Genomic DNA, 11,302 nt, shown 5'->3' with positions numbered 1-11,302 from the left:
CTAAGCAGACTCTCCTTGAAGCATTTGGCCACTCTGCTACAGTGATGTCCTTTGCAATCCATATTTTTCCAATCTCCCTTTCCCATTAGCTCAGATGGCCTGTCCAGTCAGCTTTTCACTCTTTCATCATGCCAACACACATTAATTCTCCATCCAGCTTCCCATTTGGCAAGTTGTTTTTTGTCATTTTTATGCCAAAGTTAATATTCCTTAGTCATTAAAAGTTTTGGTTAAAAAAAGAAAGAAAAAAGAGGAAGAAAAGGGGGGGAAAAAAGAGGAAAAACAACCTTACCACCACCACTGCTAAATGAAGAGCACAACATTATGCCATGCACACATTATCAATAGTGAACGACTTTACAGACTAACATAACTCCAAATAATAGATAAGATCAACCTGAACTGCCCTAATGTGGTGCTTGCAAAGCTTGGAGTAGGGACTCCTGACAGCTCAGCCACCAACCTCTGACTACAGGGGACTGCTGGGAATCCCCAAAGGAAAGAATGAGAACTCTTCTTCACTCCCCAGGATTAAATAATCCTAAAAGGCAACTAAGAAAAACAGTTGATTGTGGAAATTCACCGGGATGGCTTTACCTATTGTGCAAAAAAGGCAGCACAAGGCGAGGTTACTGGAACTGTGTGCATTTCGTGCAGGTTTGCTCAGCAGCAGATCGGTTCTCCAGCCCTTAAATGTCAAGCAGCCACACTATAAATTATTTCTCAATGCCTAAACAGAATTTCAGAGATATCCCCATCATTACATATGGATTTAGTGCTCAGCTTGTTTTGTATGATTTAGGAACACCGGTTTTAGCCACTCACCTCCTTCTGCAGATAAGTAGAGTGAAGGAAAGAAAGAGAAGTTTCATGCAGAAAGAAACTGCTTGAAGGTCTTTAAAATAAATGATTTTCCGTGTTTTCAGGCTTTGAAGCAAAGGAGATTGTAAGGCTATTTTGTAAAAATGTACACCAAAATCCTTTCCCTGTTATCAGCTGCAATAACTTAGAATATTTCTCTTTTTTGCTTACATGGAAGTTTGTACTTAAAGGTAAAAAAAATATTTATTTTAATCCTAGAAGCCCAAAGATACTGTATCTAAAAAAAGAGGAAAATTTTAATTTTTTTAAAGAGAAAAAAATAATAGGATAAAGGGAAAAGCAAAAGAAATAACATTACATGAGTACAAAACTTATTTTTTAGTGCATTAGCAAACTGTTCCTGCTAGTTCTTGCACTCATTTAAAACCATGGAAAGAGTGGCCCTCCTAATGATGGCAATAGACCCAAAAGAAAATTACAGCTAATTCAACTTCTAATAGAACACACTCTGAACTATAGAAAAATCTGGTTTATATATCTGAGAAAAATAACTCTTCTCAGCATTTTATGATGTCTCTAAATTTCACTAATCCTGCAATATGAGTGATATATGCATACAATATCATGTATTTTCAATCTGTATTAGAGGAAGATATTTAAGGAACATAATTTTTGTAAAGTGAAGATCAAACATAAAAGAAAAAAATAATTGCTATTAATACATTAAATTAAGATGCTAGATAAAAAATACCTTCGGCATTTTTTGGAAAAAAAATTAAGAATTTTTCATCAACTTCAATAAAAGAGATGACAAATTGGCAGACAAATGGAATTTAAATGACTCTGTGCTCTCAAATACCAACCTTTCTACTCTTTCACAAAAGCTTAGATTAAAAGAAAGATATGGGACTAAGGGTCTATTGATTTGAATTATTTTGGAGCAAAACCCAAAATTCCCATTCAGTGAAATGCCAGTAACCTGTTGTCTTCTTTAATGATGAGCTCCAGCTTCAGCTTTTGTGACCAAAGCACTAATGAAGAAGGAAACGAGGCCATCTCTGAAACAAATAAGGCTCAAATCATTTAAGCCCAAAACACTAAAGAATAAAGTGCTGTAAGGAAACAAACATACAACCAAAGAAAATTTTTCAAGTCTGCCATCATAAACTTTTTGAAAATACACTGGCAAGGTATGGTATTTGTTCAAAACAGATATTTTTTTATTTCCAGGTATGATTTTAGAACCATAGAAAAGGAGAGGGATTTTAGGAGCTCTCAGGATTACCTGAAGAATAAGTGTCAGAAAGCAAAACTCACGTTCTGCCAGCTGTTGGAGATTTGTCTATCTAAATAAAAATTAAGAAAATAAAAATTGGAACATCTTCTATCTCTGTAAACAAGCTACTCAGTACAGCTGCACAATTTGCCAAACATGGAGATCTGTCCCAGCAGTTTCAAACACACGGATGAAAAAGAAAAGTTAAGACTACATTGACAATTAAAATTGATGCAGTTTGTACACTGAAATGTTTGAGTTCTTCCCTAGTCCCTTCCATGTCCCTATTTCCACATAGCTCTATTCTAATCCTATATTGTTATTGATTGATTATATTATTTTTCTTTTCCCCCTAGACAGTTTTAAAATATACACATCTTGATAGCTTAGATGCTTAATTTGGAAATTGATGCAGGAGACTCTTAGCCCCTCTCCAATTATATCTTGTGAAACAGACTCTCTGGAGATTTTCAATAAAATGTTCTTTCATTATCACTCGAATTACATCTTCACGTTTATTGACAATAATCCTGAAGAGGGTGAGTTTCTGCTATAAATCAACTTTCACCATCAGGAGTAAGGATTTCATGAAAACTCGCACTAAAAATGTACCGCAGAAAGTATAGAATTTTATTTCTGCAGAATGCTATTGAGTAAATGACTATTATGTTGCACAAATCACTGTTATAATATTGGGAAAAAATAGCCTCATTTACCATGAAACAGCATTCAAAAGCTGAAATGATAACCTTGTGGATTTAATGATGGGTTATTAGCTAAACATCGATTCAGAAATTCATTTAGGGAATAAAAAAACAAACAGACAAAAAAAAAAAAAAGCCAGATTGTGAGCTGGATTTCAGCAGATATTTCTAGTGTTTGCTGTGATGGATAAGTATTCAGGGATTTACATTGCTTCAGTGATAATATCCTGTTCAGTGTGGACACCTGGGGAAAGACACACATAGAGACAAATATATTTACATGGTTTTTTTCTCCAATGAACTTCTGATTTTCACTACCTACTTCCAAGCCAGAATACTTTTAGGATGTGGTTGACAAGCTACCATAATTTGCTCAGCTTCACCCAGACTCAGAGTAACTTGAATTCTTAAAATTAAAAATTAATATCTTAGCTAAAATTTTGAGGTTTTTTAGTTCTCACTTGGCATTTAAGTAAAAACATTTAGCACAAGTAAGTGGCAATTTAGAAAATAGCATTTGCAAAAGAAAAAAAAACACCTAAGAATAAAAAATTAATATAAAACCCCAAATATCTTAGCTAGGTAGGAAAGAAGTTGATTTCATATTTTGAAATCAAATTTGGCTAAATTTTCTATAAACAATCTGAAAAATCCAAATATTTTATCTGGTCCAGAGCAAACAGGAAAATAGAATTTTTTTCATTCAACTTAAGTCTGTTTTTTTCTTTACATTTTTGCTCCTCAGACATCACATTAGAAATTCACACAACTCTCACTGTAGTGTCACATTTTTACACAAGTTAATTCCACGTTGCTGAAACAATACAAGCCGGAGAAGAACTGATCTTGAATTCAACATAAAATTATTCATTACTCATTATTATATAAAATAACCCCGTTCTTTATTTTGTCAATCCCACAATTTGTGTTTAAGTCTCTTAGTGATTTGGGCAGATACTTTGCATGAACAAAGAAGGTTGAACTGTTGTGACCACAAGTGTTGTACCTCCAAGGTACTGGTGCCTGACAACTAGTGGCCAGTTGTGTTCTCAATGGTCCCTTGGGGAATTTTCATTGCTACTTGGTTTACAAAAAGATGTTTAGCTCTAAATTCACCCAGTCATCTTTTTGTCTTCATGACTGACATGTCTTCCTCTCAGCTCTCTGTAAAAAATAATGAATAATATTCTCTGATTTTACTGTGCAGCTCACAGGGGAGCTTTTTGTACTATTCATGAGGATTCACAAGTTTGGAGTTTGCAATCAGCAAAAGTCTTGGACTTTGTTTTAAGTACTTTTCCTTTTGTAAAAATGCATTGGATACACCCTGGAATAGCAGGAATCAGAAAGAAAATTAAAAAGCAACCAAATCCACTTTAAGAATAATTTGAGCTTTCAGGGCAGTCTCGCTAGACCCTATTGCTCAAATCTGGAATTCCAAACTCGTGAGACTGGAAACACAAGATTAGAAAATTGCGACCCCTTTTTACTCTCAGGTCCAGTAATAAGCCGACAATAGCTGGGCACAGGATGAGTGTCACCTATGATAGTTCACAAAATACAGATGTATTCCAAACTCTTCGTAATTTCCTGAAGTTTACCTGCATTCAACTATCTGGAATATTTTTTAAATATGCATAAGTGTCCTAAAGATGCCCCCCTCTTTCCTCTTAGCTAGCTTTCCTCCAACCATAATTTATGGTATTATCAACCTGATTTACAGTGAGTTTCACTCTCTTTTATTCTTGTCACTCACAGTGGCACATGGGTGCCTAAGTTTAAAAGAGAGAGAGAGGGAAGGAGGGAGAATTTATGTTTACAGGGAGGTAGGTGTTTGCTCCTTGTTATGAAAATTTGTCTTCTCTACTACCACCATTTGGCCAGGCCAGCTGTTCAGAGTTCAAATCCTAGCCCTCTACTCTGCTAGAAAAGAGGCTGTAGAGGATGTACCTTACTGAACCCACCTGGACTGGTCAAGACAGGGTTTCTCAAGACAAAGCCCAGAAAATTCATAGCCTAAATAGGGGATGGTGCAACATATTTTGTCCCTCCCTGAACACATGAAGATGAACTAAAAGGAGGAGAAGTAATATTGGGTGAGCTCTCTCATCTCACGAACATATATGCAGAAAAGATGGAAGTGGCTTTGGGTAACATCTGATCACATTTGTACAGTCCAACAAGGCTATGAGGTTCCACAGCCGTGAAGAAAATCTGGCCCCAGAAGGCAGAGCACTCCTAAAAACTAAAATCACTTTATGTTCCATAAAACAAGTCAATGAATAGGCTAAAGGAAATAAAACTCATCGGCAGGAAGATGAGGTGAAACACTGTTGGGAGGATTTGAAGATGAAGTATCTAGGAGAGGAATCAGTCCTCATGGGAAACAGTAACTGTTTGTTCTTTTGCAATGCTGCTTTTCATTTACAGTTGTTGAATATTGAGTATTGAACACTGATTGATCCCATTCTTTCATCCTACCTCCCCTCCTTAAAAAATATGCTCAAATCAGGCTGTTAGGTTTGCAAGAGCAGATATTCATGTGTCTGAGGAAACCAGGGGTTGGAGTTGGGGTATTCCCAGTGCAGCAGAACCTTGTCTTTCCCTTTCCCAGAATCTTTTCTTAAAGAAGAATGATTGGAGTGTCTCAGCATGTTATAATGTGTGTGTCCAACAGACCAAGCGCTCACAAAGTGGCTATAAATTGCCTCTTGGGATTGGCCTAAAAAATCTGGGGTTTCTATAATCTTCTTTGCAGAGAACAGTTCTCAGCTGTACCTGATGTCAAAAAGATCAGTCCTTAGCATACAGTCTTTAACTCTCCATTCTCACTCCAAAGTAATTTCTAGCATAAAATCAGCTTAGAGTAACTAAAGCCTAAGATGCATGCTAGTAAAATATTTATAATCAATTTATTTCTCTTTAAAACACTTGACTGAGGAAAAGAAAATGAGATGAAGGAGAGTAACATTGGAGCAGCAAGATAATAAGCTTCAGACACCTCTTATTGTTGACATAATGGGATAATGTGGTAATTACATTAGTTCAAATACACAAGACCTGAGTAGTTGAAGCATAATCTGACCTCTCAGGTTGAGCTACACAAATGTTACTTGACCCTTCTTCCCATGCATTTCCGTGCCCCTGGATATATGCTAAAAAAGAACCAAAGAGAAACTGAGTTGTGCTGTGACACAGTTTCTTAATCAGATGTCATTTCCACACAGAACCAGGCTAGGAAAGACATGCAATTGATAGAATAACTAGATTTTCAGCATGTTACCCACTAGAGATTTGAAACTGGATGTTAAAAGCACTTTGAGCTGATGAATTTATCACAGTTTGCTAGTTTGTATCTTGATTAACTGGGTATTAAAAATCACTTTACTAAACTTGGAGAAGTAAAAAAAAAAAAAACAAACAAAACAAATCAGACTGTTTCATTATGCAGGAACCAAATAAAGGGCCTAAGGTAACTAAGAATGCAGTCACATAATCACAAATGTTTATTGAATGTGATTCACAAAGTATATAAAGAATACATCAAAAACAGGTAAAGCAGGGGACTGTGGGTCTAATAGTATTTCACTGGACTGTGCTAAATGCACTGGTTGCAACCTGCCTTTTTATAATGCTGTAAAATATTTCAATCTATTTTAAGAGCATCATTAATAAAACACCTACATGAATTCAACTGGAAAATACTGAATTACTCAGGGTTATATTGTATGGTTCCTAGAAACTGTAATTTTAAAAGGCTTTGCATAAATTGAGCAGAACGAAGAGGTTATTGGACTACTATGACTGTGACTAAGCAAAGCACTCTTATTTTATGTCTACATTTAAGTGTGATTTTCATTTCATGCCTAATCTGAAGAACATATTAAATGCTATGATATATGTATATATGCAACTGTGCTATTGTTCAGCTTATTTTTCTATAACTTGCTAGTTTTGTAACCTTGTGTGTTAGTAGAAGCAAACATATATTTAGATTAATTCTGAATAGGCTAGATTGGCTGTGTGAGGCTAGAAATAACACACAGCGTTGCTAAGCCAATCAGAAAGAGACTGATCAATAATGATATATTGATCAATTTTCATTCTGCTGCAACAACATCAGATTGAGTGATTATATCTACATCAACCATTTAGTATAACAGAAACAAAGTAGTAGTAAAAAGGCATAATTATAGAATCAATTTCTTCCTGCTTTGAAGCTAGTTTTCTCAGAAAAGGCTGCACTTTCCTAGAGCAAATTTCAAGATTTACATTCCAGGCTGTTTCATACAAAGTTTAAAGTTTTGATAGCATTAAAATATAGCTTACCAAAGGTCTCCCTTAAAATACATTTTTCATATACTTTCCACAGAAGGAACCGAATGAAATTCTCTCACCTTTCAAACAGAGGATGTAAAGTAGTCATATACAAAACCATTCTTCAGCTGAGGATGCTGAATACTGTTGTTATTTTTTGTTGCTTTCTCACTTCTTGATTCAGGGTTTTCTAAGCTGACATTAGGTTTTCCTGCTATTTAGAGAACTCAGGAAAGATTAGAATTAAAAAAAAAAAAAAGAGAAAGAGAAAAAAAAATAACCTCTGAATAGCTTTTTATTTTTTTGTAGCATACTATAAACCATACCAATTAAAATTCATTTGTGGATATGTTAGGATTTACTGCTAACTCTTCAGTTTGGATCTATGTTGGTAAACTAGGGACCAGAATTATTAGACACTACTATTTTCTTCATTGTCCCCATATTTTTATGCAACCATTCCTTTCCTTTCTCTTTTATTTTTTTTTCTACTTTTCTCCTGTGTATATCAATTAAAAGCATCCACACTACCAACAAGGGAAATATTTTCTTGTCAAAATCAGGAGCTGCATGGAAGAGAGTGACTGCACTGATAGTTAGCAGAGCAGTCATTAAGAGGTCAGTAGACAAGGGAATGACTAGTCATGCTTTGTTTAATTCAGACTAAAATTGTCCAGTTGTATTCTTGTTTGAATAATCCTGGTCTGTTGCTTTATACATCCACCTAATGCAATCTTTCTGAGCCATTTTAATGGCACAGCTACTCTATTACCAATAAAAATTATAATACAGCTGAGGAATGTTAAATATGGAGAATGAATCTCAGAGGTAAAGACCTGAGGTGACTAGTCAAGGATGTTTCTAGAGAATAATCCCTTTTCCTTTCTTCTCTTTCTTTGCTGAGTCCCTATATGACCGACAGCTTTGTTCAATTTACTGAAAAAGCAGAAAAGGTTACTAAGCCTGAAGACCAGACTCCAGCAACAGAAATTCTTGAGTCATGAAATTGGTCCTAGCCTACAAATAAAGCATAGTTAATATTAAGGATTTGGGATTTAGCAGAATATAGTCACAAGGCTTCCTTAATTTTCAAAAGATATTAAGTGTATCACAGACGATATATTATTATTTGGTGATGGCTGATAGTTAAGGTCCTTTATATTGCCTAGTAAAATGGATTATTTTTTACTTCAATGTACAAAACAATATAAAGTTATGATAAATATCTCTCCTTGTCTTTCGGAAGTGCTCCCCAGGAAACAGAGACCAAGATATTTTACAGACAAGAAGGTTTTTACCAAGAAGGCAGAACAAAAATCTAGAAAACCATTCAGTACCTGCAGTGCTCTTGTGCCATGGTGTACTTTTATTTCCTGATCCCAGTCTCTGCTACTCCAACCAGCAACATTTTGTGGTTTTGCTTTTGAAAAAACAAACGTGTTATCATTCTGATCCTCCAATTTAATATTCTTCACTTTTCCCCCGATTTTAATTTGTTATGAGCTGGCTGACTTCACTGCAGTCTGTCTGAATGCAGCAATCCAGCCTCATGCAGAGCATTGCAGAATTGGAGCCTAACAAAGAATGGTAAAACACGGTGTAAAATATAATGTGAAAGTCAATGTCTGTGCAACAGAATAATTGCTCTCCACGTGTATGGACCAGAATTCAGCTATACCTGCTGAATACTGATACAGTGGGGGGTTTGGGGACATTATACTTGATTTCTTTGGCAGAGTATGCAGAACACAATGAACTGCTAAGCAAAAAATACAGATTGCACTTGTGGATCATATGCATTCCTATTATAAATTAATTTCTCTGCTATTCTTCTAAAAACATCAGCATGAATCTGTGTTCTGCCAAAAATCCAGTGCTTCACCAACGCCCCTAAACACCTTTCTCTCTTACTTTTTATTCCAATCTGTACATGTTCCTGTGACAAAATACACCACCTTGCTATTTATACTCATGGTTTTTTTTTCTTTCTTCTACAGTGTCCAATTTCCCCAAAATATTGCAATATTTTGTGGCCTCTGTCAGGTGGTGGGAGAGATGGACAAAATGTTTCTTTTGCAGTTGGATTTGATTGTGGAGTCTCTCAATCCTGTTGCATATAAGTCTTTAGGGAATCACAGCATTTTTATTCTCAGAAAGGCAACTCTATTGCCAACACACCCTTGCCCAAGTTGTAATGGAAGAATAATCAAGTAGATTTTTTTTCACTGTTCTTTTAACATCTTCCTACTTAAGCATGGGAGATTAGCTAACACTGACTTCTGGTTCTTTCTTTCTGGGATGAGCAAATAAAAGTCCCTGCTGCTGTCACTTCATCCCATCCTCCCATGATGGATCAATACTTCTCTGCCAGCCTGTCAAGGGTGGACAGCAGCAATCTGGACTTATATTATAGAGCTCTCAGGAGAGAGATGTTAGAAAAAAAAGACAAAACAAAAACAGAACTGCATACAACTGCTTGTCATGCCAGCTGTTAGACTCTAAAAATAAAGAATTAAGAAAAATCTTTCAATGGAGGTAGATCACAGATTCTGTTCACAGTTTTGCTATGTTTCCAAAAACTGTGGTTTACATGTGCAACATTTCAATGCTACAAAATGTCCCCATTTAGTTCAAATTGAAATCAAAATCAGCTCCAAAATTTGCCTGGAAACTTCATTGGACTATAACTCCCTGCTCAACTACAAATTATGAGAGTTTGAGCATGTCACATGAACGAGTAGCACTTTGCCAAGTATCCAAGGCACTTTTAGACTCCTTTCACAGTCTTGGCAGCCTTCTGCACTCAAAAAAAGTACCCTGAAATACCCAGCATTTTGTGGACTCTGGGCACTAAACAGCAGCAGGAAATTTGCCAAGGGCAAGTTAGACAAAAAAAAAATATATCTAGAAAAAAAAGATATCTAGAAAGCACAGCCCACAGATTTAATGTCAGCCAAAAGTGAGCACAGCACATCCACTAAAGTGCACTTACTGCAATTCTCCATGTCCTAACCCAAACTCTTAACCTCCACAATAAGGTGGTCTGGCTGTCTTGGAAGTGAATCTTTCTTAAATTACAGATTGAAGATGTGCGGATCACAGTTTTTGTCTGCAGACCCTAACTATATAGTACAGTTACCAAAAGTAAAATGAAATAAATAAATTGTTTTCAAACACAAATTGTTCCTTTAATTCTTGATGCACCTCCTCAATTTCTATAAGTAAGGGTCTGGCTCTGAGTTTTTAGAATCTACCACTATCAGAGAGTCATAAGTATTAAACTCGTTGGACAATCCTCCATCAAAAATATGTAGGTTCTCCTGTAACAAAGTAAGACTTTAAAAGTTAGGCAAAACTCCCTGAAAAGGGAAATTAATTAAATTTAATCTACTCCTAGCTGCAGCTGATTCTTCATCTCAGGAAAACGGATTTGAAATATCAGAATTTTCACTAACAATATGTTTAAGCTCTTTAGGGTCTTCATGTTGTCACATGTAACAAAAGTTCACAGAGTTTCAGGTTTTTTTCATGCTGCATTTCATAGCTGCATTTGCTAGTGTAAAAACTCATTAAAATTCCCTGCACACCTTGTGGACAGCATGCAGACAGCATCAAAAAGAATAAATAAATCTATGAGAATTGAATAAGACCCGAGGAAGGAAAACGCTGATTGCGTAGTTGTAGAAAATTTATAAGCATCTGATATACAAATGTTTTCTATATTACTTAAACCCTCAGAAAGCCATAAAGACTGGTGCTCATATTTGCTGGTAAGTCAATCTTTCTTTCAGACATCAAGAGATGACCTCTTAAGACCCAAAGATTTATCAAGTCAGCAGTTTATTCCCTCAGGCCACCATCTTCAGCCTCTTCCTCTTCCAGTCACGTCGGTTGAAGGACTTTGCAAACCCCCATGAGGAAATGGACTAATCTACTTCTTTCTAAAGGACAGGAATGATGCCTATACTGACTGCACTTTATGGGATGAGAAAGCTAATAAAGGGAAGGAGACTACATCTATTGGTGAAAGATTCAGTGGGATGTTTGTATTATAAGAGACAGAGTTAGAGTGCTGTAGCTGTCAATCACAAAAGGAGCACTGTTGCCCAGCAGCAGCAACCACTGCTCGGAAATTTTTGAGAAAATTCATCCATCTTTTTACTTTGTGGGCACAAAACATCCC

The 11,302-nt window shown here is 35.9% G+C and overlaps 1 long non-coding RNA gene across 1 annotated transcript; it reads right to left on the bottom strand.

Annotated features, from left to right (window-relative positions):
* Positions 1-1,982: 1,982 nt before the first annotated feature.
* Positions 1,983-8,787, bottom strand: LOC135406506 (uncharacterized). The gene is made up of 4 exons (XR_010426308.1): positions 8,457-8,787; positions 7,200-7,333; positions 5,863-5,957; positions 1,983-3,046 (listed from the first exon to the last, which is right to left on the bottom strand). It is a non-coding gene; the product is annotated as an uncharacterized LOC135406506 (long non-coding RNA).
* Between the last annotated feature and the right edge of the window lie 2,515 nt (positions 8,788-11,302).

This window comes from Pseudopipra pipra, chromosome 2 (assembly GCF_036250125.1).
Source record: "Pseudopipra pipra isolate bDixPip1 chromosome 2, bDixPip1.hap1, whole genome shotgun sequence".
Classification (NCBI taxonomy): Eukaryota; Metazoa; Chordata; class Aves; order Passeriformes; family Pipridae; genus Pseudopipra; species Pseudopipra pipra.
The sequence above is the reverse complement of the archived record's forward strand: the minus strand, read 5'-3'. Positions and strand labels throughout refer to the sequence as shown.